The sequence below is a fragment of the Quercus suber genome, unplaced genomic scaffold (genome assembly GCF_002906115.3).
Source record: "Quercus suber isolate HL8 unplaced genomic scaffold, Cork oak 2.0 scaffold_1103, whole genome shotgun sequence".
In the NCBI taxonomy this organism is placed as follows: Eukaryota; Viridiplantae; Streptophyta; class Magnoliopsida; order Fagales; family Fagaceae; genus Quercus; species Quercus suber.
Window position 1 is genome coordinate 26,215 of NW_027070508.1, and position 7,932 is coordinate 34,146.

At 31.6% G+C, this 7,932-nt stretch overlaps 1 protein-coding gene across 1 annotated transcript in view; it reads left to right on the top strand.

Moving 5' to 3' along the window:
- Positions 1-4,295, top strand: part of LOC112023309 (BTB/POZ and MATH domain-containing protein 2) — a 14,611-nt gene extending 10,316 nt beyond the window's left edge. Inside the window, exons 2-3 of the transcript XR_010627333.1 lie at positions 2,431-3,688; positions 4,039-4,295. The gene's annotated coding sequence lies outside the window, so the exon portion shown is untranslated. The remainder of the gene's footprint in view (positions 1-2,430; positions 3,689-4,038) is intronic.
- Positions 4,296-7,932: the final 3,637 nt, after the last annotated feature.

The following is a 7,932-nucleotide window of genomic DNA, read 5'->3' on the forward strand; positions in this document are numbered from 1 at the left end:
GAAGAAAAAAAATCTGATATATAAAACAATCAAAAATTAGAAAATATATTTAAAGTAAGTCTATAAAATAAAATATAAAGTAGGTTTTATGCTAAAAAATAAAAGCACTATGAAAAAAAAACATTTTAACTGCATTTAGCTCTAAATTAAAAATTAGTTTTTTTATATAAAATTTAAAAAATTATTTATTTTACTATTTAATTTATTTTTACTACTACTTATAGCCTTTATTACACATTTTATACCATTCATAATTTTCATTATTATTTTGACTAATTTTTCTTTTATTTCTATTTCTAATAATTTCCCTTCTCTCGTCAAATAGTTTTGAGCTAAATAAAAAGTTGGTCAATCCCACCAAAAGTCATCGTTGAACCATTTCTCTCTCTAACAATTGACCAAATACTAGATTTTCTCACCGACCAAACATCGAAATTTTTATCTATACCCAGATCCTTGCTATAAATGGTACGATTGTCTCTCCTAATTCTCAGCCGATAGATCCTTTTGGGAGTCCATGTCAGCGAGTTCTTCTCCTTCATCTTCTTTGTCTTGGTCGGCTCCAACTCCGACTCCGATGACGACATCGACGTCGATGACCGAGACGGTGAATGGGTCCCACCTGTTCAATATCTCAGGGTACTCGCTCTTGAAAGGTATTGGGATCGGAAAATGCGTGGCGTCCAATACTTTCACCGCCGGCGGGTACTCTTGGGAAATTTATTTTTACCCGAACGGCAAGAATGAGCAGGACAATGCTACGTATGTTTCGCTGTTTATAGTTTTGGCGAGCGAAGGCACTGATGTGAGAGCGCTTTTTGAACTGAAGCTTTTGGATCAGAGTGAGAAAACGAGGCATAAGGTTTATTCCCAGTTCAGTAGGCCGCCGGATAGTGGGCCTTGCACGATCAGAAAACGCGGTATCATGTGGTAATCGATTATTCTTTTTAAATTTGGGTCTTTTTTTTGGTGGTCTTGGTTATAATTGTATGATTATGATAGTGTTTGTTATGTTTATGTAGTGGGTTATTTATTTATTTTTGCTTATTGTGTTAATGCTAATTATCATGATTGTTGTTTCTTTGCTAAGTTATTCTTAGTTGATGATTAAATCCTGTAGGGCACTTGTTAATGAGTGTTACCAAGAACATGACCCAATAAACATAACAATTTTTTGAAACGGTCATGTTAACGGGAAAATTGAAAAAGCTGTAGAAAAATTATTTACTTTTTTTTTCTCCTAAAACTTTTTAAAAATGGTTCACTAACTTTTCTCTTAATTAAATTTAATCACATGATTATTTTGAAATTATATGGCCATTGGAAAAGATAAATTAAAAAGTTGTCAAAATATTAATTACTTTTTTTTCCCTTAATTAAATTCAAACATATGATTATTTATAATTATCTTCTTTTTTTTTTTTGTTGTGGAACTGGAAGTTTTAAAAGAGGTTGATATGTACAAGTGGGTGGTGGTATGCTTGTTGAATTTGATAGGTAATGGTTTTCTGGGCTAGAATTTTAGAGCTGAGCTAGGATTGTTAATACGAGAGCTAGGATTGTTAATATGAGAACCCCTTCTTGTTTATGTAAAGACGTAATTTCCTGGCAAACATTGTTCAAAATTTGTGTGTATTACTTTAATCAATAAAGCCTTTATTCCATATAATGTTAGCTTGCTGGATGAGTAACTTTCTCAACTAGCAGGGGTCTGCTACATGAACTCTTTTCTGCCTCCTAGCTATATGACATAAGAAAGCCAAATAATGTGTAAAATATATTTTTTGATAGGTACAAATGATGTATAAAATATGAGGCAACAAGCATATATTGTTAGACTCATAAATTTCTAGAGAGCTTAGCAATTACAATGTTACAACAAACATATCCATGAGATTAAATTGAGATCAGTAGAATTATCTTATTATTCCATATCGCATTAGAATTAGATGGAACCAGACAGATGGTGTTTTTCTAATTCATGAACTCTTTTTGAGTGCTTGTAAGGGGTTTTGAACTCTCTTATATGTAATTCTTTGGCTAGATATATATAATTTCATTGATGAATACCTTGAAAATGTATTGGCGTTAATGTTTATTTATTGTGTATGGTTTCATTTTGAGCTATTGAAGAGATTAATAGAAGCAAGATGTAATATTTGGCTCATCTAATTAGTTCACCATACATTGTGTTGTGATAACAAAAACTTGTTGATTAGGCGTGATACCTGCCATGGACTTTTCAGGTGACAACTATGTTTGATTCAATGACTACTATATGCATCTTGTGGTTGTAATGTTTTTATGCTATCCTGTTATACTTATGACCTACATGCAATCATTTTCAGTTGTATACCTTTGCTCCATTTCTCATTTAATGTAATCAAGTGGCAAATGTGGTATAATAGTTTTGTTTGTTGGATGTTGTAGGGGTTACAGGCGATTTTTCAAAAGAACTTATCTGGAGACATCTGACTACCTCAAAGATGATTGTCTCAAGGTTCACTGTAGTGTAGGTGTTGTGAGATCATACACCAAGGGTCCTAAGATCTACTCTATTGCAGTACCACCTTCTAACGTTGGTCAGAATTTGGAGCAGCTATTTGAAACTGGAAAGGGAACAGATGTGAATTTTGAAATTGATGGGGAAACTTTTGCTGCTCATTCTGAAGGGCATAGTTCTGGCCCCTCACAGCAGGATAATGAAGGAGGTTCTGGGAGTCGTGGTACAAGGTTGTCTTGTCCGAGAACCCGAGGTCCTTCGACTCCTTCCAATGAAGATGGAAACAATCAGCTTGGCCAATTCCTTGCAAAACAAAGAAACTTGCTTTTCCTTGTATTTTTGTTTGTGTTTATGTTTATGTTTTTTCTTTTTCTTTTTTTCTTTTTTTGTCTTTTTGTTTTTTTGTTTTTTAATAAGTGATGTTGGGGCATTTAAAAAACTGCTCTGATCACACGGCTGCATCACACTGGCGGCTAAAGATTCTTGAGGCCCACTTTTATTTATTTATTTTTTGTTGCTAAAACCAACTTCTATTAAACAGAAGAAACAAACAAACAGTTTTCTCCAAGCATCACAAACTTCAGCTAGGAGGAAGGAGTTCCTATAGCATAGTACACTGTTAATATCACATGTACACTTTGCAAGATAATGTGCTATAAAATTAAGCTCTCTCTTAACCCAGGAGAAAGAGTAACTACCAAAAAGATACATTCACTTGTACACATGTACACTTTGAATGAGTAACTACAAAATGAGTGGTTGCTTAAAGTATTAAAGATACTTTAAGCAACCACTCATTCAACTCATCTTTGTACTGAGCTTTCAATCTCCAGTTTCTGGTCTCTTTCATTTGGATTTTTCTAATTTTCTCAGTCAACCTAGCAAATTGGTCCATATCCTAATTTATGAGTATAGACCTTGTGCATTCTTTCTATAACAATATGTTACCTGAATATAAAACCTACAATCTTGTTATGTTGAGTTCATGTGATATCTAGGAATGGCAAATGCGGCAGCGGGAAAACACAGAGGAGCTGCATAGAAGACGTCAACAGGAAGAGGAAAAAGAGAAAGGAAAGGTTAAAGAGTATTGTCGCACAAGAAAGGGTATCCAGAATAAATAAAATGCCCAGAGACTGGTTTCCAGCTTCATCAGAGCTGCTAGAGATTGGAGAAGTGGTGAAGGTAATCAGAATGTACAGTATCAAAGCCATTAACTCATAAATTGCTTAATCTATCAAGAGATTGAGGCTTTAAAATAAAGAGAATGTGTTCATTTCTAAAGAGTGTTTTTTGTATATACAGATTGATAGAAATCCTTCTGAAATGTAAAAGCCATTTCCTTATTCTTTTTTGGCTGCTTTTCTTTTTATTACTTAGGGAATATTTATGTCTTATATCTAAGGACATCCCATTTCATTGCTGTCCATTGTCATACATCCTTTGTAGCATGTAGCATGTTCCATAAGTGGTAATCTGAGTCAAAATGTTCTTGTAGGATAATTGTAACTATTGATTAATATTCTTACATGCAGGAAATTGGGGAAGCTGCTGAGAAAGGAGAACTCAATGGGCTTGTTTTAATGGTCGTATGGAATAGCCCTCATCTTGCTAGACGTGATGTAAGTTGGTCTTTTGTTGTCTCTCACTTTTGTGTGGCATCTTTGCTTCTAATGCAATGTTGTTGTAGTGTAATATTTTGCAAACCTTTTTTTTTCCAGTGTGCCAATGTAAATTCTTGCAATCACTGATTACTGCAATGTTCAAATTTGATGGCTGCTATTATAAATTTCTCTATAGGTGTAGGAGCATATTTGATTTTCAGCATTAGTTTCATAAATCTCAAGGATTTGTACTAAATTCCTATACTACTACCTTTTTTTAAAATAAAGTTTGTTTTTTACTCCAGAGTTTGAAGAAAACAGTAAGTATGAATCTGGAATTTATGAGTAAATTTTTGACTAAATAAATCTCATGAAAGAAAATCGGATAAGTGAAGTAGTGCTACACAAAACAGAATAGTAATTGAGTCTTTTAAACAATAGAAGCTGGTAAGTTTAGCTATTTCTAATGAGCAAGGCATCCTTATCGATTATGGACTCCGGTGACCAAAGTTACTCTCAATTGCATATTATTATTTTAAGGAGGAGAGAGTTATAGTTCTTCTTCTAGGAGGTTTCTCTCACTTAGAAAAGAATAAGGGTTCAAACAAACAGAGAAATAAAATACTGTTAAACCTTCATTTTCAATCTGATATATAACACTATACCTGTAACTCTGGGAACTTCATGCTCATATTGATCATGTTGAGTTGGGTCACTTCAGTTGGACCTGAAAAAATGATGTCTCTCTCTAATTTTGTGTTAATCTTAGATTATTTTTTTCAGTAATTTTTTGTTTTCTCTTTTAGATCAGCTTAAAGGGCTTATATGTTATTTTCATTATTACTTTTTACTGTCCATCTTCCATGCAAGTTTGGATATCTGGTTAGAGCTCCTCCCTTATATTCCTAATGGGTCTTGATATTTGTCTATGTGATTTTCTTGTTAGGCTTCTTATCTTCTAGTGTGTCTGTTTGTTTTTCCTTTTTCTTTCTCTTTCAGCTAGAAACATTTGACATTTGATTGTTAAGGCTTTAATCTCAATGAATCTGATGGACTTTTTTTTCTTCTTTTTTTGGGTAAATTCTAATGGAGACATTGGTATATTATTGGCCATGTGGAGGATGAATATGATTCTGCATTAGATACTTACAAAACAAAGGGTTATTAATTTGATGATGTACTGATGGATATTATGGCATTTTGTAAAATTCATTGTTATTGGAAATTTGATGTCCTTGCTCTTTAGAGATATCACATTCACTTCCAAATTTCCAATATCAATCTAGGATTTTTGTGGACTGTCTTATAAATAAAACAAGTTATACACCTCACTTTAGTTATTTAAAACGTTATTTAAAACGTTGTAAACGAATATTGTTGATACAAGTATTAAAAGAGTAACATGAAAACCTTGGCACAATACATTTGGTTTGAAAATAAATATATTATTAATAAAATCCTAGGGAAATGAATAATACTTGTAGGGTCTGTTAACTAATATTGTTGATTCGAGTTTTTTTTTATTTTTTTTTTTTTTTTTTTTTTTTTTTTTTTTTTAACAATATAGAATTTTTACTCTAACTTAATCTAAATATATATATGTGTGTGAAACTCATTTTTGGAAATTTGAACTCCGACCCTTATCCCCCACACCCAATGGCGACTCCAGGAATTTTTTTCAGGGTATTCCTAATTTTATTTTTTAGTTGAAAGATCCAAAACTATCATCAAGGAGATGAAGATGAATCTTGGATACGTGGTTTTCTTATCAAATATTTATCCATAATTCTAGCAAAAGAATAAACAATAAACTGTAAGTTTATTTAAAATATTAATAAAATTATTAATTATTGTTGTGTAGTTGTTTCATTAATTTGTTTGTTTTTTATAAACTATAATTTGTTATATTATTGTATCATTAATTATAAAATTATTAATTATTATTTAGTCGAACATAATTTAATTTATTTCTCTTTTATAATATATTGGTTAATTATACCGCTTTAATTATTATTATTTAGCGTAACAATAAACTATATTGTTTTAATTTATTTGTCATTAATTATACTGTTTGAATTTGTTATATTGTTTAACCCCTTGTATACATTACACTAAAAAAACTTGACATTACACATTTCATGTGTAGCACAATAATTAAAGCAATGTAATGTGCAGCACATTACACTGCTTTAATTATTATGCTCCGGCTCCATGTGCCCATCATCCCATCTACCCCCACTCCACTCAATAGACAAGCACAAGTCTCATGCCTGATACCCCAATCACAATAGCCTACCATTCAGAAAATTTCTCAATTACATATTCACAAATCACAATACACACTAAAAGACAATTCTCACCAACACAGTGAACACACGCTGACCAACACCAACGGATAAGATAAACACTAAAGCCAAATTCAAAAAGACAAAAACCAGGAAAAAGAAAAATATAAATAAAGCTCATTCATTTGGCCAGCCAATCAGAGAGAGAGAGAGTTACTGAGTTAATTTGGTCTTAAAGAATAAAGACTAAAGAGAGAGAGACATTCATTAGTTTAGTTTTCATTTCAGACTTCAGTGAGATTAAGAGAGAGAGACTGAGCGACTGAGAGAGAGTCAGAACATGATTCAAATTCTTGCATTTGTCGAAAATATCAAAGACCACATCATAGGAGGAAAGAACTCAAAGATCCACAACAAAGAGAACGGAAACCTAATATGTTCTTATTAATGGATACCATAATTTGTAGCAAAATGTAGATTGAAAAAATATATGGCTTCAAAGAAAATGAAATGCAAAAATTCATCAATGTATATATATATATATATATATTACAGATTTGGAAGAAAAAAAATCTGATATATAAAACGAATCAAAAAAATTAGAAAATATATTTAACGTAAGTCTATAAAATAAAATAAAAAGTACGTTTTATGCTAAAAAAGAAAAAGCACAATGAGAAAAAAAAACATTTTGGTCGTATTTAGCTCTAAATTAAAAAGTTAGCTCTTTTTTTTATTTATTTAAAGTTAAAAAGTTAGTTTATTTTATTATTTAACTTATTTTTATTATTATTTATAGACTTTATTATACTATTCATAATTTTGATGGATTATTTCAACTCATTTTTCCTTCCTCCTTAAAAAAAGAAAAAAAAAAAAAACTCATTTTTTCTTTTATTTACGGTAATTTTGCTTCTCTCGTCAAAGAGTTTTGAGCTAAATAAAAAGTAGTCAATCCCACCGTCCAAAGTCATCGTTGAACCATTTCTCTCTCTTAACAATTGACCAAATACTAGATTTTCTCACCGACCAAACATCGAAATTTTTATCTATACCCAGATACTTGCTATAAATGGTACGAATTGTCTCTCCTAATTCTCAGCCGATAGATCCTTGTTGGGAGTCCATGTCAGCGAGTTCTTCTCCTTCATCTTCTTTGTCTTGGTCGGCTCCAACTCCGACTCCGATGACGACATCGACGTCGATGACCGAGACGGTGAATGGGTCCCACCTGTTCAATATCTCAGGGTACTCGCTCTTGAAAGGTATTGGGATCGGAAAATGCGTGGCGTCCAATACTTTCACCGCCGGCGGGTACTCTTGGGAATAGCTCTAAATTAAAAAATTAGTTTTTTTATAATAAAATTTAAAAAATTAATTTATTTTACTATTTAATTTATTTTTACTACTACTTATAGCCTTTATTACACATTTTAATACCATTCATAATTTTCATATATTATTTTGACTAATTTTTCCTTTTATTTCTATTTCTAATAATTTCCCTTCTCTCGTCAAATAGTTTTGAGCTAAATAAAAA